A 27,180-nucleotide genomic window follows, 5' to 3' on the forward strand; every position below is an offset into this window, starting at 1 on the left:
CATGTGTCCATATCTTAATTAGGTGGACACATCTTATCAGGCCATAGACCTGGTGTCATGGACTCAAAGAAAAAAAAAGATGGTAGATGGCTGGGTGCAGTGTCTTATACCTTTAATCCTAGCACTCTGGGAGGCTGAGGCAGGAGGATGGCTTGAGCCTAGCAGTTTGAGACCAGAATGGGCAACATGGTGAAACTTCATCTTTACAAAAAATACAAAAAATTAGCTGGGAGGAATGGTGTGCACCTGTAGTCACAGCCACTTGGGTGGCTGAGGCAGGAGGATAGCTCAAACCTGGGAGGTCAAGGTTGGAGGGAGCCGAGATTGTGCCACTGCACTCCAGCCTAAATGATAAAGTGAGACCTTGTCTCAAAAAACAAGATGGTAGAAACATTTTCACAATATTCCAATTCAAATTTAACTCTGAACTCAATGCTTTGCCCAGTACACCACTCCTGATCAGAGATGAGTTGAGGGCACAGGAAGACACTTTTACTCAAAGTCACTTTGTTGCTTCCGGAGCAGCCTGATATTAACTTAATCCAGTGGTTCCCATCTAGGAGGCAGCCATTCCCCTCCTTCCACAGCATGGAGATGTAGATCCCAAGGTGCTACTGACTTCAGTCACCCTGTAACAAACAGAGGAAAACTGAGAGTGGTCTGAGGAGACACAGGTGGATTTCTGCTCCTTATCTCTGTGTCTTCCCTAACGCAGCCACCTCGAGACTGTGCACATTATTAATAGCTGTCATTTCTCTTTCTGAACAAATCACCTCCATGCAATTTGCACTCGAGGGTGCTGGAGAGTGTCCTGCCTATCTCTGTACATTAAATAACCTTATTGTGCTGCTGAGCCTGGCTGTGTCTCTCCCTTTCTCTGTGGCAGGTGTATTTATCATTTTCCCCACTCTGACATTCCTAGCTTCAGCTGCCAGACCAGGCCTGGTGCCTTTCTCTCAGTAGATTAGTTTGCATTCTATGGGATTAAAAAGGTTTAGAGAGCAACTGGGAGTTGGCAGGAAGAGCCTGAGCTGTTTGGAAATGTCAGAAAAGTGTCAAGACTGCCAGTTTTCTGGGGGATAAAATGGGAGGAGGAACAGTAGCACTTTTCAATCAGATTCTAGTAGACAAAACATCACAAGAAAGCAGTCGCAAGGATCTCTAAGATAATAAGAAATTCTTGTATTCTGAGAAGGGTAGGAAGAGAAAAGAGGAGGCAGTGGTGAGGGAGAAAAACAACTCTCTTTTTTCATGAGCAATTGAAAGTTGACAAATGGGACAGCCCAGTACATCACACTATGGTGTCACTCTTTGGTCTTAGTCAACCTTGTGGAAACCAGTCATGGGAAAAGAAGCCACAGGAAATGAGGTGCTCTGAAAACAAACATGTGACTAATGCTTCTAGCAGCATCTCACGTTCCCATTTCATTTTTGGCTTATATTCTGATTTCTTTCATTATTTGTGGAGGAGGGGGCTTTTGTCTTTGATGTGTTTCCTTAGAGAGAGGAGACACTTCCTCGTGCTCAGAAAAAAGCCTTGATCTCCCAAAAGTTCTGAACAGGTGACAAAGGAAATGTATGAAAGATTTCTTTTAATGCTCTATCATTTGCTGAACTGCAACTGCTGAGAACAAAGAGAAATCACAGTATTTGAAAACTCTAAGAGACAGATTAAGCATGAAAAATGAACCAGAGAGCTTTATTACTGTACTATATGTATATGGATAGTTTGGCTTCACCATCCTGCCATTGTTTTCTGCCTTTACTAGGAGATGTATTCTTGGAAAGAGAATGTGATTAGTGCACCAAGAAAAAGGACTGAGACCTGAGAAACTTGGCAAAGCATTTCCTCAGATTTGGCTGAATTTGAAGTGAAATACTCATGTCATTTGGGAGACCTCCACAGGAGTAATTTCCTCCATCCCAAACATGAGCTTATAGCACATTTTTATGCCTTCTTTAGCAGAGAAGGAAGAAGGAAGAGCAAGGTTTTTGACTTTTTCTGCATGGCATGAAGGATGGGAGCAGTCTTCAATTACAAATCAAGAGGAAGAGTTTCAGTCAACCTCTTGAACTTTGTACATCATTTGTAAAATAGGTTGGGTAGAGGGTGGTGATTGGCCCACACAATGTTTAAGTTTACTTGTAAAATCCTTACTAAAGTCATACCTCCAAATTTAACAGCTCAACTAAGCTAAGGAACTCTGCCCTGCCCAGGTGTTCTCTGTGCATATGTTAAGATGAAATCATCTTCTTTGATGTGATTAGTCCTTAACCAGACATTGAGAATTTGAGGGCCAGTGTCAGGGACATCTAAAGCTATAGGGTTGATCAATGGGAAACTTCTTTTTGGCCAAAGTGTTGTTTTTCAACCACAGCAAAGTCAGATAATTACTTCTAAAGGAGAGCAGATTCCTAAGGGGATGCAGATGTGTTTCCTAGCTGAGTGAAAGAACTGGATTTTGTCTTCCTGGGATAAATCCCTACTCAAGTTCTTTACCGATTAACATGTGTGAGGCTTCATTTCAACAATGAATCCTCTCTTCTGTGTCTCTGCCCTCTTCTCTTCCACAAGATTCCTCCCCTCTGTCTATGTGTATGCTCAAACCTCCCTTGGTTACGCCTTCACTTGATGGTTCTACTCAGATCTCTACATCTTCTTTCATTCTTTTCACTTAGACATCAACACATAAGAGATAACGATGTAAAACAGGACAGCAAAGGCCCTCGCTCTCAGGCAAATTAAATTCTAGTATGCTGTGGGGAGAGATTACAGAGGAAAATGACGAATGATAAATACATCCATAAACAAGATGCTTTAACACAGTGATAAATACTTTAAAGACAATAAGACGAGGTGATATGGAAAGTGAGTGAGCGGTGAGACAGAGGACTTACTTGAGATTGTGAAGTCTGTAAGGTTTCACTGAGGAAATGACATTTCAATAGAAACTTGAAATGACAAGTCAGATCCAGCCTCTCAAAGTTCCATGACAAAGCATTCAAGGGAATAGGGGTAGAAAGTGCCAGCTTGGTGAGGCCCGAGGAGCTTGGCACTGAGAAGAAGGCCAGTGTGACTATGTCTCAGTGTGCAGCTGGGAGAATGGCAGGAGATGAAGGTAGAGATGGGAGAGCTGGATCCGGAGGACCTGAGGCCTGATGAGCTGTGGTTAGAATTTGGAGGCTCACTCTGGAGGATTTTAAGAAGGGGCTGACACAATCTGATTTATATTTTTAAAAATCACCCCTGCTGTTTTGTGGTGAACTGACTGTGGAGAAGCAAGAAGGCCAGTTAGGAAGCTACTCTAGTAGTGTAGGTGACACATGATGATGGTCTGGACTTGGGCCATCCATAGAGGAATGGAGATGGATAAGATGCAATTTTGAAATGAAATCAACAGTATCTGGGGATGGAAGCACATGATTCTAAGAATGAATTCCAGGTCAGGTCTCTGGCTTGAGTGTTTGTGTGTGTGGAGATAACAGTGACTAAGACGGGGGAAGTTGGGGGAGGTACAGGTTTGAATGTTCATGAAGGATAAGGATCTGGGTTTGGCCTGCTTCTTTACGTTGTATCTGTTTCAAATAAATATTATAATTTCCATGTGGGGTAGGGGGAACTATCACATCTTTTCCATTTCCAGGTGGTAGAACTTCCTATTAGACTGATACCATTGACCTCTCTCTGCCCCTTCTTTTCTGGGAGAATAACTCACTTGATTAGAACCTTTCTGAGAAGGAGCTGGTGTGCTTAGTTCTGCTTCTCCCACCAACTTTTCTCCTTGAGATTTGCCTTCACTTGGGTTCATCATCTGGAATTACTGTGATCCTTCACTTCTCATGTCACATGCATTCAATGGTCACATCCATTCGATTGATGAGCCATGTTGATTCTCTCTGTTGTAGCTCTCTTGTGTTCCTTTTTTTCCTGTCATTCTCTGGGTGCAAATCCTCAAAACTTATCATCTGAAACCTTGACTGCCAGCTTATATGCTCCTTTGATGTTAAATGAGCATTTTGTGTCAATGACTTTCAGTGGGTTTGGCTAGAAGAAAGAAATCAAACTCCCTCAGACCATTCACCGTTTAGCCCCAAATAGTTCTTTTCCAAATCACGCTCTTTAAAAAAAAAAAAAAAAAAAAAAGAAAAAAAGTGTGTGTGTTTCTTCATGGCAGTCTACATTGTCCTGATATTTTCTCTCCTCAAATATAAATGTAGAACGTGACAAAGAGCACAATAAACACACTGAAAATTTCACAGAAGTGTTTGTGTTTATACACATCTTCCTCTGGCCTCCAGCTCCACATTTTAAGTACTTCTTATCATGATGCTTTGCGAAAGTAGACTCTCAAGCCATAACTGTCAGATTAAAAAGGAAAGAATTTGGGCCAGGCGCGGTGGCTCACGCCTGTAATCCTAGCACTTTGGGAGGCCAAGGCAGGCAGATCGCCTGAAGTCAGCAGTTCGAGACCAGCCTGGCCAGCATGGCAAAACCCTCTCTCTACTAAAAATACAAAAATTATACAGGCGTGGTGGTGCGTGCCTGTAATCCCACCTACTCAGGAGGCTGAGGCACGAGAATCGCTTGAACCTGGAAGACAGAGGTTTCAGTGAGCCGAGATCATGCCACTGCACTCCAGCCTGGGTGACATAGCAAGACTCTGTCATAAATAAATAAATAAATAAATAAATAAATAAATAAATAAATAAATGGGAAAGAACTCTCTAAGAGAATATATGATGTCCTGAATTCTGATAGACTTCATGAAGGCACCAGTTGTCTAAAGAAGGCAAGTGAATTAATAGGGGAGACGTGTAGAGTCAGAAAGAGGCCAAGATAAACATTACTATGTTCAGTGTAATCTGTTTCTTTCCTTTTCTAGAACTTTCATGAAAGTCCCAAAGGATTCTCACAAGCATATTTTAAGATGCCTTTTGTGGATTCACGTCCTAGATTCCAGACTTGTTTTACCCCAATCTGCGAGTTACCTGGCCCCTTGCTGAATGATGCAATGTAACTGATGTTCAGGAGTGTATACAACCTGATTTTTTGTTTGTTTGTTTCCTTTTGCTCTAGTCAAATATGTAATTTTCTGGTATTTACCCGAAGCTATGGAGCTACTCTTGAATAGCTTTGAGCACTCTATGTATCAAGATCAGATGTTTTATTTACATCAGAACATTTTTTGAAGAACACAAGTTCAGTACAAACAATGGTTCTGATACCATCAACAAGAAGGAGATAAAAGTGCACTGGTCCAGCTGGGTGCGGTGGCTCACGCCTGTAATCCCAGCACTTTGGGAGGCTGAGGCAGGCAGATCACGAGGTCAGGAGATCGAGACCATCCTGGCTAACACGGTGAAACCCCGTCTCTATGAAAAACACAAAAAAATTAGCCGGGCGTGGTGGCAGGCGCCCCTAGTCCCAGCTACTCGGGAGACTGAAGCAGGAGAATGGCGTGAACCCGGGAGGCGGAGCTTGCAGTGAGCCGAGATGGTGCCACTGCACTCCAGCCTGGGCGACAGAGCAAGACTCCGTCTCAAAAAAAAAAAAAAAAAAAAAACGCACTGATCCTCAAAAACTGAAAGTGGCAGTAATTTCTAATATGCTTTTAAAGTGTAGTGGCCCAGTGACCTGCTACTGATATCATATTATTACTATTACTAAACATTTTCAATTACTGAATAACACCTGGATCTCACAATAATGTTTTAAGATAAGCAAGGTGAGTATTTTAAATTCACACTTGTACTGATGAAGTGATTGAAGTTCAGAAGAAAGAAATAGCCCAAAGTCACAATGTTAGTGAGTAGTCTGGTGAGAATGTGAATCATCATCTATGGGTCTACACAGACACTCTTTTGCAGCATTGTTCAGCAGATTTACAAACTAGGATTTGACAGTATCCCAGAATAAATTAACCAGACTAGGGAAAATCAGGGCAAGTTTACACACACACACACACACACACACACACACACACACACACACACACCAAGGCAATTCATTGGGCTCAAGAAAAAGTACAATATTCGTCTTCTAGTCTTTCAGTTTTGCTACATTCAATATCTGTATTAATTTTTGTTTCTGGATGGCATGCTAAGACAGAGATAGCAGCTAAATAAAATCAAATGCTGCCTATCTTTCTGAGTTTCACAGTTTTTATCTAGAAGCTTAGCATTCACTAGATCTAACCAACTGCCATATACAATGTGAGAGAAAAAAACTTTTCATAAAGATCTTGATTATCCCACCAGTTCTTTTTTGCATCCATGTCCAAAACTCTGCCAAATCTGGGGAGAGTTTCCAGTGGAAAACAATTTGGGATTGAAGGTTTTCCACTTTGTATAAAATTGGGATTGAAGCCATAGAAACGGCGCCTTTGGGGATGATATGGGCGGTGCCTCTTTTCATCTGGACACTGTGCTCTGAAGTCTCTGGTGACTTCCCACTTAGGGCCTTGGCTCATCCTGCTCCAGCCTCCTGGCATGCTATTGCCCTTGCTGCTGGTGCAAATCTCATCCATATTTCTTGCATCAGACACCAGATCCAGTCAATCATATAGATTCAGAATCTGTATTTTGCTAGGGCTGCCATAATAACATACCACAAACTGGATGACTTACACAATTGAAATGTGTTGTCTCACAGTTCTGGAGGCTAGAAATCCAAGATCAAGATGTGGTTAGGGTTGGTTCCTCCTGAGGGCTGTGAGGGAAGGATCTGTTCTGGGCCTCTCTCCTGGGCTTGCAGGGGGCTTTCTCCTTCTTCTGTCTTCCCATCATCTCCTCTTGGTACTTCTCACATGAATACCCTGTTCTCTGCTGCCTGAGCGTGGTTTTCAATGCTATTCCCTGTATTTTTTATCCCTGCAAGTTCTTGGATACCTGGACAGAGTCTGTTTTCTTCATTCCTTTATGCACTGATCTAGAAGAGCATCCTTCACATAGAAAGATTTTAAAAAGTGGATTATTGAATATCCACAATGAACTCCTGAATAGGAGTCTTTGAAAGCAAAAATGAAATCCCTTTGGCAACATTACATTGCCTAGCTCTTTTGAACAGGATGTCCTAACATTTAAAGCCTCTCATCAGCTGAGAGTACATCAGTATTATTTGATCACATTTATATATAGATTCAAGGATAAACCTTGCAAGAATATATGAGTTTGTAGTACAGATTGGGACTCCATCCGGGCCTCTTTTAATTCATACTCTTGTCTTTGATTCTGATTTACTTTCAGTTAGAGCACTGATTTACCTTGTTTGGTCTTTTCTCACTTTGTTCTTCATAAGCCCTTTGTTGGCTTTCTAAAAGTTATTGCCACTGAATTAGATTTTAATGGAGTTAATATATCAGTATGTTATTTAGTGTTTTAGTCTGTAATTAATCCTAGAAAAGCTGGGTGAGTGCCTTACCAGAGAGCTGCATGTTCTCCAGGTTGCAGCATTATTCATGTCAGATGCAAACAGACAAATACAGAGCAGCAGGAAAAAATGAGGTGAGGAAGCTGGGGAGTCCAGACTTTGGTGCAAGAGAAAGGAGGGGTGAAATGTTTTTATGCAAGCTCAGTTTTCAATTCTACGGTCTCTAATGAGGCAAGCAGACTTTAATCCTGCCATAGCTAGGATGAAAATGTTATTGATTCCTGATCTACGTTTAATGATGAATTAATAGATTTGCCTTTATATTCAACTACGCAGTACACTTAATCTAAACAAAGAGCAGGTCCTTAGGTTACATGGACCTGAGACTTAACAGTTCTCTGTGCCTCTCTCTCCTTGCCCAATGAAAAGGAGCTTAATCCTTATTTTGCTCCTGAAAATAATATGTATAACCAGTTAAATCTGATCCCCAATTTGTATGAACGTGATAAAATATGCATTAGCCTCCCGCTATTGCTTTTCTTATGCACAGGCAAAGAGAACACCAGCAGAAAGTTTACCAGAACTCCCCTCTCAAACACAGATGGCTACAAAAACCTGAGAAACCTACGCTAGCCCATTTACACTTTTCTGTCCAAAAGATTTCCTGAGATGCTGGAAATTCTGCCAGTCTGGGCTATGATGTCGGCACTTCCTCCTAGTTCCATTTTCTCTACCTGGAGCCTGGCTGGCAATGCATTTACTCCTTCTATGTGTCCTGAGCTCAGGGTAGGACAGAGTGATTTTTTTGTTGTTTTTTTTTTTATTCAAGACACCTGGAGTTACAGGTCACTTTTGAAACCAGCAAAAATAGCCTGCAGTTCTAGGTTACTTTGACATAGGTAATGACTTAAAATTCCTCTGAGCTTAGATTTTACACTTATGATTCTTCAAATTAGCTCTCATTATCCCTGCAGGTTTCTGCCTTTTGAGCTTTTAAAGTCACAGATTTCAAATATAACCAGGGCACCAAAGTCCTTAGCTTCTAAAATCACAAACCCCTGTAGGATGGGAATGATAATGCGTGTATGGTAGTGGGGGTAGTGGGAGTTATAGTTAGTGAAATAAAGAATTGAAGAATTGTCCTACGGTGAATGGAAGAATCAGTGCTAGCTATTAGCTACAAAGGTACCGGCTAATACCTCACTGAATCTGTGCCAGAACCAGACAAAACTTTAGTAGGGGAGGAGGACTATGGAGGGTTACTGAAAGAAGATATTACTCCTCTCATCGCTCCATCCTTTTACATATACATATTCTTGTGCCATGTGAAGCAAAAATAAATACATATATTAGGCTGGAATTTCATGTATCTTGCCCCATGTTTGTGATTAGGTTTAACTTTTACAATCCTACACTGTGGGGCTTCACTAATATAATATTTCTATGGGCAACACATATGTTATGAACCACTTATGGGCATAAATAGCAAATATTATTTTTGTTACATATAATCAGAAACCTTGAAAGGGAACAAAGATGCCATCGAGACTGTCTGCGTGTCTCTGTGCAAACGTGACTGTCCTTACAGAAAGCAGTAGACATATGGCTATCTGGACTGTTTTCAAAGGATATGGACATCCCTCCTTTGAATAAATCATTCCTGCTGTTTAACAACCTTTACAGTTGGGACGTGCCTTCTCATAAAGAACTTGCTTTTAGAATTGACCAGGGTTTTTCCGTTTTGCTGGGTGAGATAGACTGCTTTGCATTGTTTGACCACATACTAATGCTTTTGTAGAGAAATAATTCATTACATGGTGAATGCAGGAGGGTGGTGGATATTTTTTCCGAGAAGTGCTCTCTTCCCTCCCTTTAAACTTCTACAATTTCAGGTTGGATTGTCTCACAGATCATCTTTTCCTTCCCCTCTGGGTTACCGTGCGTCACACTAGATGGCAGTAATACCCCAGTTTGAGAGTCCATTTTACATCTTCCCTCCCCCATTACAATCTTTTCTTGTCCATAGCAATATGGAATAAAACATGCAAATAAAATCCCTTCATTTTGTACAAGGTTCATTCAGAAAAGCTGATATACAATTAAAGCTGGTAATGAAAAAAATGTGTTAAATGATATAGAAAACTCAGGCATTGTGAGTTTTTTTGTGTGTGGTGGGTGCGGGGACCAGTCTCTGGTTTGTTTCTTTGTTTGTTATGGTTGTTTTTCAGAGAGATATAGTTTAATTACAAAAGAAAATTTGTTAGGGCCAAAAGTCTAAGCTTAAGTGGTAAGGTAAAAGTGTATTTCTGAAAAAAGAAAAGAATTCAGTCGTGCTATTAGCTTACTCTTTTCTCAGATACTGTGTTTCTTCCAGCAGATTGGCTATGCTTTTATGCAACATTAACCTGGATTTTCTAGACAGAGATGGTCAGATGCAAGCTCACGGCCCTATCTATATTGCCCATTAACAGGGAGTAGAATAACTGAAAGGAAAACAAAACCAATGCAAAAGCTCCTAATACAATGAAGACCCCTTTTCATTGTGTTTGTGTAAACCTGGAGATTTGCAGATGATTTGGAAGGAGACAAATTTAGCTTTTGTAAAATATTCTTGGACAGCTAATCCAAACTTCCAGAATGCCCTACTAAGGGAGAACCATCTGAGAGTGAGATACAAAAAAAAAATAACTCTATTCTGATTGGCAATCATTCATTTTACATGTAAAGTAGTAAAAACATTATCAAAACAAGCTCATCAAACATTTAACTTGATGTTACTGGAATGTTATTGGTTTTTTTTTCCTCTTCCAGTTCACAGCCCTAGGCTTTATATGGAAATTTGCAGATGCAATGCTCTCATTTTAAAGGAAAGCATGCAATCACCTTTTAAAGGTAACTAACTACACAGAAAACTGAAGCAGCGTCATAAGAAGCGATGTGAATTCATGAGCAAATATGAAGAACGTTACTCACCCCACATGTGAAAATGCTCAGTGCATTATTTATAGACATTGTTTGACCAGGGAGATCAAGGTCATGTGTGGACTCCTGGGCAATGGGTCAAATCTTGAGAGACTGCCCCGATAATCCCTGCTGACAGTTTCTTGGATTGTGTTGGTGTACTTAAGTAGATGCATTTTCCAACTTGGAGGGAACAATGAAGAACTTTAAAAAAAAATTTAGTTAGCTATTCATTTATCTGACTTGATCACAACTCATTAATTTTGATCAAAAACAGTGTATACGGTAGGGAGGTTGCTCTATTCACATGCTCTTTTCCTAAACTCTCTGAATCATTCCACTAAGAGAAATATACAGTTAACCTTTCCCAGTGACAGTTGCTCCTTGCCTTCTACCCCTCGCCAATACTGTTTCCATATATTCCAATGTCCAGAGTAAAGCAGACTCAATAATTAATAGTGTGACTCAGAAGAAAATACTAAAATCTTGGAATGCTTACTCTAGAAATTCTAATGGAAAATTATTTCTAAATTTTTTAAAACTTATTATATGTTAAATATTGCAGAATTCCATATCTTTAAGTTGTCACCCATACTAGGCCCATTGTTTATGTGTCACCCTTGAGTTCTCCTGTGTTATACAGAAGATGTAGACTGACTTGCTCAAGTAATCATGGGACATGATATTGAGGTCCTGACCTCTTCTAGCATTACATGGGCAGTGGCATAAGGTGAGGAGGTTGGGAGGAGTAGGACAAGCAATAAGGAGGTACATTGTGGAGAATTTCAAAACAACAGTAAACCTCACTAAAATAGGTCTGGTTTTTATTATGACCATGCACCAGCCATTCTAACAGTGTCAGTAATAAAACTGTTCCCCCTACCAAGCAGATCCTCCCCACTTCATGTCCCTCCCTTGAGGGCTGCTGAAAGGGGAAGTTCTTGATGCCTTCATCCCAGCTCAGAGGGGCTGTATTTTCTACCTAGGTTTATATGTAATACTAACATAAACAAAACAAAAGCCCGCAAGTTCTCTCATCTTGCCTTTTGTAATATTTCCCAACTTAGTCTCTATCTTTTCTTCAATTTTGATTTGGAGATTTCTTATAGTATTCTTGTGAGCACTGAGGATTTTTTGGCAATTACCATGTACTGTGAATACAGAACACTTCTAGATTGACCTCGGTTTTATTGACATCAATTCATTTAGCTCTTTCTTTACATCCAGGATCAGTAGATCAGAAATCATTGAAGATAACAGAATCCTTCATATTAACAAAATACTATAAAAGCAAAACCTGCAGGAAGAGATGTCCCTATTTAATAAGCAATGGAATTGGAGATAATAGAAGATGGCAAAAAGGCCTTCTGTGGAGGACAATGGACACAAACTTATTACCAAAGTCAGTATGAATCAGGGTAGCCCCTAAACAGGCAGCTCAGGATATTGGTTAGACACCTCTGCATCAAAGTATTTTTAGGACAATTAAATCTGTCAATGATTGAATTATAAAAAAAAAATATGAATGGAAAACAATGCTGTCATCATTTATACAGCCCAAAGAGGTACATAAACAGGATCCAGAATTAAAAGCATAGATTTTGAAGTCATGCAAAATAAGATTTTAGTCTTGACCCCAGCACATACTAAACATATGACATTGCTTAAGCTATTATTTAAGACTTGAGTTCTCATCTGATTAACTGGTTTAAGATAGTATAACAACAGCATGTAATGGGGTTGCCATGAGGTTTACATGATACTATATAGATAAAATGCTTACCTCAGTTCTTGGCACAGAGAAAACTTTCAGTGCTTCTTAGCTGCTTGATTCCATATGGAGTTCCACATGCACAGTGAGTTCTCTCTGGCCTAGGCTAGTCACCATATAGGTCAATAGTGGGTTTACAAGCCTCAGGCAAATAATCACTCAGACTTCTCCTCTTATCTTTCCATCTTTACTCACTTTCTCACACTTCAATCCCTTTCTCACACTTCAGTCCCAATTGCTTGGTTAATTAGTGTCCCATGCCCTCTTGTCTGTGTATATATAACAATATTATACTTCTAGCATGAGTGGTAAATTGTTTCCAGAGAAAAAAGGCAGAATCAGTGCAAACTGCAGTCAGAGAATTTTCCATGGGATGGGAGAAGCTGGAGGTCACCTTCAAAGAATAGACTGGATATGAGGAAAGGGAGCAGGAAGATCCATCTCCTCAGGGCTGGGGGAAGGTCACCAGCACAGGAACGTGGAGATGGGTCTTGAACAATTTGAAATCAGGTTGGTGAGGTGGGCAAGGCTGCATGGAGAGACCTCTGAATGCTGAATAGAACTCTATTGACAACGGAGGACACCACTTGGGATTCCAGATTCAGAACTGAGGTTGAGTTGTGGAGTGAGTGCTAGGACTGAGATTGGAACTGGGAGTTCTAGTTAGGGTTGGAAACTGAAGCTGGGCTTGGGAGAATGCGGGATATTCATGTTTCAAAGCAAAAGTACCTGTATAGATGCATACATTTCAGAGAATCCAAATCTCTTGAGGTTAATCAATGGATTTCTCTTTAACAGCCTCTGTTGCCTTCTCTCTATATATGTGTGTATATAGTAATATGTTATGTGCGTGTGTATGTGTGTGTGTTCATATATACATATGAATGTAGTATAGTTATTCAAAGCAGTGACTGGTCTTGTTGCAGGAAATGCTGTCTGGTAAGTTTGTTAAACTGAATTATAAAAATAAGGAATAACATTCGTTCAACTCCATGCTAGACACTTCATATATGTTACCTAATTTCATTTTAACCTAATGGAAATGGAGGAGAGAGATTGCAGTTGGGGTGGAAAGGGACCTGGAATCAAGGAAACCAGCCAGTAATCTGCTGCCAAAATCCAAATTGGAATTGATAAAGCAAGCTCTGGAGTGTGGTGAATGAAGGTGGGAATGGAAGAGAAGGGATAATATGTGAGAAATGTAAGAAAAGGAGCTATGACTTCACTTTGAAGCAGACCAGGTAGAAGAGTTTTTGGAGAAGGAACGCAGGAAGATGTGGGTGAATTTAACAACTGCATGGGCCGTGGGTTCTGAAATGTTTCTAAGTTGCAACGTGCTCGTGCTAACATATAAGGGATTATTGTATTGTTTTACCTATCCATACAACTCTTCAAAAGGAATACTTGACCTCCTGCTGCACATTATCCTACTTTAAATAATGACCTTCCAGCTCTTCTCTGACTTTGTATTCCCCTTGATTCAAGCAGGTGAGGGAGAAAATACAGCTACAGGCTGGCTTACTTCAATTATATCAAACCCCATGACCTCCTCTTTTCCAATCAGGACATGGTTACCCTGGCAACCAGCTTCTCTGTTTTCTTCTCATTTTCTTTCTCCAGAAGTACAAGTTAGTTTACATAGACTGGCTGAAGAAAACCTATTCACTATGTCCTGCTTTTGACAATGTGGTTCTTCTAAAGAAATCACACTGTTTCTCTTTCTTAAATGGGTCAGGATTTTTAAATGCCATGTTTCGCTGAATATTTTAAAATGCAACTTAAGCTGAATACACTAGGTCATGGAAAATGCGATCTCCTCATGAAAGCAATACATTTCACTCTCTCTGTGTTTGAAGCTGACATGGTAATAGGTGGTTTGGTGAAATCAGGAAACATTAACAATGCCCTCCTGAACTTAAGGTCCAAACTGAGATAATGAAATCATGATTTATTTTTCTCAAATCTTCCATTCTCCTTTCTTGTCATCATTCAACTGGCATTCTCAGAGAGAAACATCGGAGAATTCAGGGATGAGCTGGGGTAGAAGGTGATGTTTTTCCTAATGTAGTAGTTTTTGAGGAGGAAAGTTAATTGTTACAGTGGGCAAACAAGGTCTCAGGCCTCATAAGAAAGAATAGACCTTTGGTACAAGAAAAGATTGCACTCACCCTTCTGGCCTTTTTGTCCTGTTTTTTTATTCAGTACCAGTCCAACTGATATTTAGAGCCACCCACTAGAAGAGCTTTAAAAAAGATGTCTAGAAAAAAAATCAAGACCATAACTATTATTTTCTCACCAATATCAACTCACATTTGAGTGGTTTTGAACTACTTGCAGAAATTTGGTTTTAAAAAGCAAAGGGGAAGTTTAAACAAATTGAAATTGCTAGATTTATACTGGGGGATGACAAAATCTGGGCATCGATGTACATAGGTTGTTTGTTTGTTTGTTTGGAGACAGAGTCTTGCTCTGTCCCAGGCTGGAGTGCAGTGACGCGATCTCGGCTCACTGCAACCTCCACCTTCTGGGTTCAAACAATTCTCCTGCCTCAGCGTCCCAAGTAGCTGGGACTACAGGTGCATGCTGTGACACCTGACTAATTTTTTGTATTTTATTGGAGATGAGGTTTCACTGTGTTGTCCAGGCTGGTCTCAAACTCCTGAGCTGAGGCAATCCACCCACCTCACCTTCCCAAAGTGGTAGGATTACAGGTGTGAGCCACTGCACCCGGCTTATGTTAAAGGTTTTTTGAAAAATCAAATTGTTAGGGATTTGGGAATTCCTAAACTTTTAGAGATTAGTTTAGAATTTCCTGAATCTAATGAAAATAGGGTGGTCAAGGTGGACTTCACTTAAGAAACAATGTGGTTTCTTTAGGAGAATCAAATTGTAACCAATTTCTTTCTTTTTCCTTTTTTAAAAATTTTATCTAAAAAACTTCTGGTGCAATATTAAAAAGCAATATAGCCAGCTGAAGTGATGACCAACAGAAAGAAGAGAGGCAGCAGAGGGAAGGCCCACGAACCTCACCCCAGCTAGTCCCCCATGGGCTGGAGGCCAAGGGCAGACTGAGAAGGTGGCATGGGTGGTGGGAGAAGGAGGCAAGACCACCCACCAAAATGAACAGGTAGATCCAAACATTTATACAGGAAACATCTGACTGAATGGAAGAAGATCTTGGGGAGATGAGAAGCACCTCCACATTGTTTTTTCCTAAAATGTGGAGTTGGGTGGAGAGATTTGAGGGAAAAAAAAAAAAAAAAAAAAAGGAAGGAAATGAGGGATGACCTTTGGGAACACTTGAAGGAAGAAAATTCTGGACAGAGGATATCTCCAAAGAAAGGTTCCAGAAAGGAAGTGTGTCTAAATTTTTGAAGAAGAATAACAAAGTTGACAAGGAGTAGATGATGTGAGAGTGAAGTCAGAGAGATATTAAGGCAGGGGAGAGGGTGGGGTAGCAGGTTGTTATAGATCATTGTAGGAAATCGTAGGGCTGTTGCCTTTTATTCTATGGGATAATATCTGCTAAAAGCTGCTGCATGTTACTATTATTACATCCACAGCCTGTGACTTTGCAAAAACAGGGTTGGTACTCTGTCAGATTGTAAATATTGAAGGCTTGCAGGCCATATGATATCTACTGCAAGTGCTTGACCTTGGTGGTGTAGCACAAAAGCAGCCATGGGCAACCTGGGTAAAATGGCATGACTGCGACCCCAAAAAATGTATTTACAAAAACAAGCAGGTAGCCCACAAGCTATAGTTTGGCCGCCTCTGATCTAAAGAGTTACTCTGATTTATATCTATTTTTTCTGGAAAAAATTAAGCTTAGGGGAAATGGAAAAAAAAAAAAAAAACTACATTCATTGACTATCTGTTATGCATCAGAGACTGTCCTAGGAATTACGTGTGTGTGTGTGTGTATACACACATACAAATAGACATGTATTTGTAAATACATCTCTGTAAACTAGAAGAGGAAGAGAATATTATCAGTCTCATAAAAGCTTTTACAAAAAAAAAAAAACAATAACCCTACAGATAACATGATACTATCACACGTAATGGTGGAAGACTGAATGCTTCCTTCCTAAGATAGGGAACAATTCAAGATTGTCCACTTCTACCATTCATATTCAACGTATTACTGGAATGCTACCCAGTATAGATATACAGTATGTATATATACACATATATATACATTATGTAATTATCTATTTACATCCCTATAATTATCTACTTAGCCAAGACAGCTTTATCTCTCATGAAAATAACTTCAATAGCCTCCTCCCTGATTCTACTTTGCATATACACCTCAATTAATTCTGTCAATGTGATTTTTTAAAATATAAGCATGCCAAATGTTTAAAGAAAGAATAATATTAATCGTATACAATTTCTTTCAGGAAACAGAAGAGAAGGGGAAGATTCCCAGTTCATATTATAAGGTCAGCATTACTCTGATACCAAAACCAAAGACAATTACTGTAGGAAAAGTACAGAACAATATCCCCCATGAGCGTAGACACAAACATTCCCAATACAGTATTAGCAAATCAAATCTAACAACATATAAGAAGAGCAATACACTAAAACTAAGTGAACTTTATTCCTTTATTCCAGTAATGCAAGGCTGAATCAATGTTTTAAAAATAAATCAAAGTATTCTACAAATTAAAAATCAAAACAAGTAAAGGCATGCGATTATACTATTTGATGCAGAAAAAAGTATTTGACAAACTTTAATCCCATTCATGATACAATCTCTCTGTAAACTTGAAGAGGAAGAGAATATCCTCAGTCTCATAAAAGCATTTACAAACAAACAAACAAACAAACAAAGCCTACAGATAACATGATACTATCACACCTAGTGGTGGAAGACTGAATGCTTCTTTCTTAAGATGGGGAACAATTTAAGAATGTCCACTTCTACCATTCATATTCAACATATTACTGGAATGCTACCCAGTACAATAAGGCAAAAGAAAAAGAAAAATGAAAAGAAAAGGCATATGAATCAGAAAGAAATAAATCTGTCACAATTTAATTGACAATTATAATTCTATATTCTAGCAATGAGCAATTAAAAACTGACAGTAAAAATAAATATCATTTAGAATAATTCCCCCAAAAAGAGAAATACTTAGGTGTAAATTTAACAAAACATTCATAGGATCTATGTAGTAAAATTCATACAATGCTGATTTATAAAATAAAAGACCTAAATAAATGGAGAGACATATTGTAGTCAGGGATTGGAGTAATCGACATAGTAAAGGTAGTAATATTCTCCAAATGGATCTATAGATTTAATGCAATTGCCAACATAATACCAGCATGATTTTTTGACAAACTCATTCTAAAATGAGTTTGGAAAGGCAAAATACATAGAATTACTAAAGCAATTTTGAAAACGATAAGGTTGAAGAAATCACAAACCCAATGTGATTTTGTGTCTCCAGAGTGGTCCTGGTAAAGGGACAGACACATAGATCAATGGAACAAAATAGACACAGCTATGCAGAGCTGATTTTTGGCAAAGAAAGGACTACTGTTCTCTCTTTTGCATCTTCATTCTTTCAATTGGTCAAGTCTAAAACTAGAATCATCCTGATTCTGCTCTTCCTCTCACATCTTTATTTAACCTATTAGAAAATCCCGTCAGCTCTTCCAGAATCTGATTACTTCTCAACTTCTCTACTGTCCACACTGCAGTTTGGACGATTACCTCTTGTTTAGACTTGCAATAGACTTAATTGATTTCAATACTTTCACACTTGGCTGTCATATAGTCCATTATCCATCCATACTGTTACCAAAGTGATCATTTTGAAAGTTAAGAGAGATTATACCCATCCTTGGCCTAAAAGTCCCCAAATGGCTTCCCATCTCACTGAGAATATAAACTAAAGGGATGACTAGGGGTTTAAAGGATCTTACATGATCTAATCTGGCCCCCACTATCTCTCTTCTCTCTCTTCTCTCTCTTTCTGTCTCTCTGTCTCCCTCTCTTATTGATTGTCTGAAGTCATACTGCCTTCCTTGATGTTTCTTGAACATGCCAAATATGCTCTAGCCTCCTAGTTTTTGTTCTTATGCTAGAAAATGTCTTTTCCCAAAGACTGAGAAGATTCAGTTTCTTACTTCCGGCAGTTCTCTGCTAATATAGCAGCATGTCAGAGAGACCTTTCCTGACCATCCTCTATAAAAACAAGAATCTGCCTCTCCTTGGCATTCTCTACCTGCTTTATGTTTTTCTCTCCATTTGGTACCTGCAACCTACTCTAGTTAGTTATATATTTTCTTCTTTATTTACTTATTCCACAAGTAGAATTTAACTTCCATGAGGGCAGAGATTTTGTCTGTTTTATTTCTTGCTAAATTTCCAAAATCTGGAATAGTCCCTGTTGTATCATAGGTACTCAATACATAAATGTTTAATGAATAAATTCAACAAAGGTATGGCCTTGACGCCCAACTCAGAATCTAAAAAATTCTTGACAGATCAACAAAGTTCTGCCTTCTATGAATGTGTTTTGAAAGTATTTTAATAAGCAATTTAGGTTGTATGAAGTATTACTATTTTTTTTTTTTTTTTTTTGCCTTTAACGTAAGCCAATTGTTTTGTTTGTTTGTTTGTTTTTGTCCAGTCCTCCAAAGTCTCTCTAGGGAAAACTCTTTATTCAGCTCTACAGTACATTGGTCATCATTTTATTTTCCATGATTTATTGCTATTACTTTAATAGTCTAGATTCCATGCTCAATAGCTTCCTATTTCTTCCTTAGTTCTTTACCCCAAATTAAGAAATGCTGCTCCTTGGTGTGTGCTGGTTTTTTCCATGTGTTCCGCATACCCAGTTTTAGTACAAGTGTGTTGAAATAAAAGAGAAATTAATGTTTTGGCTTTTTTCCCCCATGTCTTTGTCACAGTTTGAATTGATAAAATCACACATTTCCAATTTGAAAAGAAATTGGCAAAAATTTACTAACAAATATCTTGTTTTCCCTTTAGTTTACTTAAAGACAAATAAAAAACCTAAAGTCTTAATTGAAAATTGATAAATTCTATAGAACTTGTGTTGAGAGCCTCCTCAACAGAATGGACAACACTTTTATGTGGCAGATCAAAATAAGGAAGGGGTTCAAAGTACGTAAATAAGTTTATATAACACAAAAGCCATGAGGTGCTTCTTTTATACTCAATGATAATGAGACTGCTACAGTAAACAAAACAAAACAGAAGAAAAAACAAATGAGTAAGCACCGTGATATACCTAATTCTGTAGGAAATTACGATCAGCAGAAATGCTTCACAAGCAAAGAAACATAATGTTTATCCTCAAATCGTCTACAATCTAGGTCATAGGAGAAGCCAAAACCACAACTCCCACCACATGACAACAGATGAAAGAAAGACAAATTATTACTGAGTTTTGGGCTCCAAAGCCTCTTAGGGATATGGGGAACTTGTAGGGAACCCAGAGAAGAGCCACAGAGATGATTAAAGAGTTTTAAAATGGGGCCTTTGAGAACAGGTTAAAGGAATTGGGATTACTTAGTTTGAAAGTGAGGTGATTAAAAAGTGGTTTCATCATGGCTTCAAAAACTACACAATGTTAGCTAATTGATGATGGTGGCTAGCTATTCTCTAGAACTGGAAGAAACGCACCAAATATGCTGAGAGATTTGAGTTACACGTATAGTAAGGGGGAGTTTTCAGAGATGGATGACAATATGGATGCTCAAAGTGTGAAATCATGTTTTCTTCCTGGTGTATTTAATCTTTAAAAATAGAGAAGAAATTTATACAGCTGAAAAGCAAAGGTAGAGAGCGAAAGAAAGCCATTTCTATTGGCCACAGCACTAGATGATTTCTCAAACTGTCTTCTGGGTATGTGACCCTTGCACCTTTTATCAGCATTTACTGAATTTTACAATAAGCTCAGCATTAACTCTGAGTAGAAAATCTGGAACCTTTTCCCCTCATCTTTAATTTTTATGTAACACTAATTATCTCTACAGATTGAAATTTTAAGTGCTTGGTATTTTGTATCCACTTATAATCAGGCACACCGAAATGTCACAAAGGGATTCATTGTTTTCTTTAGGAACTATTTTATTGTTCATTGGTAGATGATATGTAGTCCTCTGGTATATGAAGCCAGACTGGCAATAAAAATTACTTCCTTGGGGATTACAATTTATCTTCCACTGAGTATCTTCAGATATTTTTTGTAGAATAAAAAATCTAAAGTAATTTGGCTGAATTTTACCTTTTTACTTGTTAAAGACTAGTTAAAATAATGTGATGGTTGATGCAATGATTATGAAAGTGTATTTTTTAAGTCCAAAGGCAGTAATTCAATTGAAAATCTCATTTAAAAAAAAAAAAAAAGGTATTCTGACACAATTCATCTCTCTTGAAGCTTGGATAATGTTTGATTTCTTCCAAACCAAATTTTAAACAGCCTAAGCAAACCAAAATTTATTTGAAAACTCAACTCTTATTGTTTGCTTTTTCAGTAGGGTTTTTTCTTGGCAACAAAGAGCCTGAAGTCTTAATAAAGCTGGGAACTTACTTAAATGCAGTGATGAAAAAATTGGGGCAATGCTTGGGGAAACTGTTTGCCAAGAAATTTTAGAACGATTGCATTTTAAGTATTGTTCCATTTAAGAGGTGGAATTAAACTTCTATGAAGCAAAACTGCCTATATGCCTTATCATTGGAGTGTGCTTTCCACAACCATAAATGAAATTAGGTTTCTCATTAATGAAGCAAATAAATCTGAATTTATTTCCTGAAAAGACAAGATATGGATTCCAGTAATAGTGTTTTAAAACACACTCTTGTGTACTTACCTACATTACAGTATTTCAAAGTAATAGAAATCTTGGCCATCAAAAGTATGTTCATTAATTTCACACTGTGCGCATATAAATAAATAGCTAAGCTCAGCATAGACTTTCTAAGTCTTTCAATACCATCCATTCATCTATTCTTTTAGCTTCATTTACTGTGATGTTGGAACCAGCTATTTAACCACATTTTTAGTGAATGAATTAATGCATGTTAGAAGTAAAATTGTTTTTATTGCATGGAATTGCTTCCACTTAAGCTGGAAAATAATGTTTAAAATGGAGGAAGGAAAGAAAGAAAATGAAGCACCATTACTCTGCATTTCCCTGTCTCCTATTCAGATACCTTACTCTTAGATTTAAAGAATAATAAAATAGTCACCCAATATTAGGGCAATGAGGTAGTCTTTGCAGTGACAGGATAGATGATACTCCAAAGAGAAAAATTTAGCTGACTTCTATACTTCTGTTTACACCCCCCTTTTCTTTTCTTTTTTTAAAAGTATTTCTAACCATATTTATTTTAATAAGGAAAATTGACTTATTGGAATGTAGGCAGCTGGCTTTTTATTATTATTATTATTATTATACTTTAAGTTCTAGGGTACATGTGCATAACCTGCAGGTTTGTTACATATGTATACATGTGCCCTGTTGGTGTGCTGCACCCATTAACTCATCATTTACATTAGATATATCTCCTAATGCTATCCCTCCCCCCTACCCCCACCCCACGACAGGCCCCGGTGTGTGATGTTCTCTTTCCTGTGTCCAAGTGTTCTCATTGTTCAATTGCCAACCATAAGTGAGAACATGCGTATACCCCCCTTTTCTCTAGCATCCTGTTGCCAAGTTATAACAAAAATATTTCTGAGATAATTTGGAGTTTTGTTCAACAATTCAGATCAATGTTGGAGAAGGATGATCCGTTCTGCATAGAACACCTGTAATGAGAATAACCCATTTAAAGACATTTTACTTTACGTTAGTTGGGATACAAAAAAAAAAAAAAAAAAAGGCACTTGGGTAAAATTATGATCACCAGCTTTTTACCTCAGAAGTTTTCAGAGATATGCTGTCTCCCACTAAGACTCCTATAAGGCAGAAATTAAATATCCACCCTTATCAGCTGTGCAGGCTTCCGTGTAGTCATGCCCACAGAGTTTAATCCAGACAGCAGTGTTTTGTCATCCACAAATCTCTTCTATTTTCATTTTTGGGTGTGTTTAGATATATAAATATGGTATTTTCACAGGCTAGGCTGCAAATTGGAGGCATAGCATGCAGCAGCAAAGAAAAGCTCATAGAAAAGGGGAAAAAATAGAGCTCAGGTATTTTCCTCTAAATTGACAAATGGGATGTTCCTGAACTCAAAGGAATTCTTTAGCTCACTATTGAATTGCTATTAAAAAATGTATTACTGAGAAAACAGACCCAAATTGAGACCCTATAGGAAATAGAATTTCAGTGTATTTTCTATTATTCACAGTAAGAATTAGCACCAGACTGTGCATGTCACTGTGTTAAATGTAATGCAAAATGAATTAAATAAAGGGGAAAAAAGGCTTTCTGCTCTGGAAATTTATAATGAAGAACATTGAGGCAGAAAGAAAGAGGAAAGATAGAATGTCACTTGTTATGTGGATACTCAAGGGAGAGAGCAAGTTGTAGTAATGTGTTTGACTGAATGGTTCTTGAGAGATTGCCAAATCTCTTCTTGATAAGATTTGATTTTGAAGCAACTCAGGTGATACCTAGATGTATAAGGATATGAATTTAATGCATGGTGGAGAGTAGGGCATTGCTGGATTATGGTAGAAGCAAAAGGGAAGCTCAAAAGATATTTTGCAATGACTGAAAAATGAGTGAAAGGGAACAGAATGGATTTGCACAAAAATATAATGGTATCCAGTTTTCTCCACTGTCTCTCTTAGAGAAATGCTTTTGTAATGTGTTTAGTTAATGTTTCAAGGAATTCAAGCTAATCATAGATATCTGCTGCAGAGTTTTGGAGCTAGTACTGGTGGAAAGTTTAATGGCAAAACTTCTATGCACTCGTGAAATTTATTTGGGTGAAAGAAGCAGTTTTAAGCATTATTATCTATTGGCCACTTTTGATTTCCAATATACTTGGTATTAGTACATTAGGAATATTATGAATCTTTTCAAAAGAGCAATGTTCATAGGTAACAAAGACTGTATGTATGACATACACAAAGGTACACAGTTTATTGTCCTAAGAGTCCATTTTAAGTTTATTCAACCTTCAACATCCATTTTTTATTTTCATTGAGGTAGCTGTGCTATTTTACTGTTGTGTATACATTGAATTATGAGGATATAATAATATATTTATAAGGATGGTGTGACTACAGTTTAGTTGTATATGAAATCTTGGAAATAATTTATTTGGGAATATGACAGTTATAACATATCAAGCCCTTTCAAATGTGTTTACCTTCTTTTTAAAGATTGCCCATTGCAGCCATTTGGACAGACACCAAGCTAGCTGCAGGAGTTTTTTTTCATACCCTAGTAGCACCTGCAATGCCAGTGGGACAGAACCATTCACTCCCCTGGAAAGGGGGCTGAAGCCAGGGAGCCAAGTGGTCTAGCTCAGCAGATCCCACCCCCACAGAGCCCAGCAAGCTAAGATCCACTGACTTGAAATTCTCACTGCCAGCATAGCAGTCTGAAGTCAACTTGGGATGTTCAATCTTGGTTGGAGAAGAGGCATCCACCATTACTGAGGCTTGGGTAGGTGGTTTTCCCCTCCCAGTGTAAACAAAGCCACAGGGAAGTTTAAACTAGGCAAAGCCCATTGCAGCTCAGCAAAGCCACTGTAGCCAGACTGCCTCTCTAGATTCTTCCTCTCTGGGACGGGCATCTCTGAAAGAAAGGCAGCAGCCAAAGTCAGGGGCTTATATATAAAACTCCCATCTCCCTGGGACAGAGCACATGGGGCAAGGCACAGCTGTGGGCACAGCTTCAGCAGACTTAAACGTTCCCACCTGTGGGCTCTGAACAGCGCAGTGGATCTCCCAGCATACCGGTCGAACTCTGCTAAGGGAGAGACTGCCTACTCAAGTGGGTCCCTGACCCCTGTGCCTCCTGACTGGGAGACACCTCCCAGCAGGGGTCAACAGACACCTCATACAGGAGAGCTCTGGCTGGCATCTGGCAGGTGTCCCTTTGGGATGAAGCTTCCGGAGGAAGGCACAGGCAGCAATCTTTGCTGTTCTGCAGCCTCTGCTGGTGATACCCAGAGTGGACCTCTAGCAAACTCCAGCAGACCTGCAGCAGAGGGTCCTGACTGTTAGAATGAAAACTAACAAAGAGAAAGGAATATCACCAATATCAATAAAAGATGTCTACACAAAATCCACATCCGAAAGTCACCAACGTCAAAGACCAAACGTAGATAAATCCACAAAGATGAGGAAAAACCAGCTCAAAAATGTTGAAAATTCCAAAAACCAGAATGCCTCTTCTCCTCCAAAGGATCACAACTCCTCTCCAGCAAGGAAACAAAAATGGATGGAGAATAAGTTTGATGAATTGACAGAAGTAGGCTTCAGAAGGTGAGTAATAACAAACTCCCCCGAGCTAAAGGAGCATGTTCTAACCCAATGCAAGGAAGCCAAAAACCTTGAAAAATGGTTAGAGGAATTGCTAACTAGAATAACCAGTTTAGAGAAGAACATAAATGACCTGATGGAGCTGAAAAACACAGACAAGAGAACATCTTGAAGCATACACAAGTATCAGTAGCCAAATTGATCAAGTGGAAGAAAAGACATCAGAGATTGAAGATCAACTTAATGAAATAAAGCGTGAAGACAAGATTAGAGAAAAAAGAATGAATAAGAATGAACAAAGCCTCCAAGAAATATGAGACTATGTCGAAAGGCCAAACCTACATTTGATTGTTGTACCTGAAAGTGACGGGGAGCATGGAACCAAGTTGGAAAAACACTCTTCAGGATATTATCCAGGAGAACTTCCCCAACCTAGGAAGACAGGTCAACATTCAAATTCAGGAAACACAGAGAACACTACAAAGATACTCCTTGAGAAGAGCAACCCCAAGACACATAATCATCAATTCACCAAGATTGAAATGAAGGAAAAAATGTTAAGGGCAGTCAGAGAGAAAGGTCAGGTTACCCACAAAGGCAGGCCCGTCACACTAACAACGAATCTCTCTGCAGAAACCCTACAAGCCAGAAGAGAGTGGGGGCCAATGTTCAACACTCTTAAAAGAATTTTCAACCCAGAATTTCATATCCAGTCAAACTAATCTTTATAAGCAAAGAAGAAATAAAATCCTTTACAGATAAGCAAATGCTGAGAAATTTTGTCACCAGCAGGACTGCCTTATAAGAGCTCCTGAAGGAAGCACTAAATATGGAAAGGAAGAACCAGTACCAGCCACTGCAAAAACATACCAAACTGTAAAGACCATTGACACCATAAAGAAACTGCATCAACTTATGACCAAAATAACCAGCAAGCATCATAATGACAGAATCAAATTCACACATAACCATATTAACCTTAAATGTAAATGGATTAAATGCCCCAATTAAAAGACACAGACTGGCAAATTGGAGAAAGAGTCAAGACCCATCAGTGTGCCATATTCAGGAGACCCATCTCACATGCAGAGACACACATAGGCTCAAAATAAAGGGATGGAGGAAGATTTACCAAGCAAATAGAAAGCAAAAAACAAACAAACAAACAAACAGCAGGGGTTGCAATTCTAGTATCTGATAAACCAGACTTTAAACCAACAAAGATCAAAAAAGACAAAGAAGGGTATTACATTATGGTAAAGGGATCAATGCAACAAGAAGCGCTAACTATCCCAAATGTATATGTACCCAATACAGGAGCACCCAATACAGATTCATAATGCAAGTTCTTAGAGACTTACAGAGAGATTTAGACTCCCACACATTAACAGTGGGAGACTTTAACACCCGCTGTCAATATTAGACAGATCAACAAGACAGAAAACTAACAAGGATATTCAGGACTTGAACTCAGCTCTGGACCAAGCAGAACTAATAGACATCTACAGAACTCTCCACCCCAAATCAACAGAATATACGTTCTACTCAGCACCACATCACAGTTATTCTATAATTGACCACATAATTGGAAGTAAAACACTGCTCAGCAAATGCAAAAGAACGGAAATCATAACAAACAGTCTTTCAGACCACAGTGCAATCAAATTAGAACTCAGGATTGAGACACTCAAAACTACACAACTACATGGAAGCTGAACAACCTGCTCCTGAATGACTACTGGGTAAATAATGAAATTAAGGCAGAAATAAATAAGTTTCTTGAAATCAAGGAGAACAAAGTCATCATGTACTAGAATCTCTGGGACACAGCTAAAGCAGTGTTTACAGGGAAATTTACAGCATTAAATGCCCACAGGAGAAAGCAGGAAAGATGTAAAATTGACACCCTAACATCACAATTAAAAGAACTAGAGAAGCAAGAGCAAACAAATTCAAAAGCTAGCAGAAGACAAGAAATAACTAAGAGCAGAACTGAAGGAGATGAACACACAAAAAAGCCTTCAAAAAATCAAGGAATCCAGGAGCTGGTTTAGTCAAAAGATCAACAAAATGGATAGACTGCACTCCAGCCTGGGTGACAGAGCGAGATTCCATCTCAAAAAAAAAAAAAAAAAGATAGACCACTAGCCAGACTAATAAAGAAGAAATGAGAGAAGAATCATATTGAGACAATAAAAAATGATAAAAGGGATATCACCACTGATCCCACAGAAATACAAACTACCATCAGAGAATACTGTAAACACCTCTATGCAAATAAACTAGAAAATCTAGAAGAAATGGATAAATTCCTGGACACATACACCCTCCCAAGACTGAACCAGGAAGAAGTCAAATCCCTGACTAGACCAATAACAAGTTCTGAAATTGAGGCAGTAATTAATAGCCTACCAACCGAAAAACGCCCAGGACCAGACGGATTCACAGCCAAATTCTACCAGAAGTGCAAAGAGCAGCTGGTACCATTCCTTATGAAACTATTCCAACCAATAGAAAAAGAGGGACTCCTCCCTAACTTATTTTATAAGGCCAGCATCATCCTGATACTAAAACCTGGCAGAGACACAACAAAAAGAAAGAAAATTTCAGGCCAATATCCCTGGTGAACATCAATGCAAAAA

The sequence above is a fragment of the Macaca nemestrina genome, chromosome 5, assembly GCF_043159975.1.
Source record: "Macaca nemestrina isolate mMacNem1 chromosome 5, mMacNem.hap1, whole genome shotgun sequence".
NCBI classification, from domain to species: Eukaryota; Metazoa; Chordata; class Mammalia; order Primates; family Cercopithecidae; genus Macaca; species Macaca nemestrina.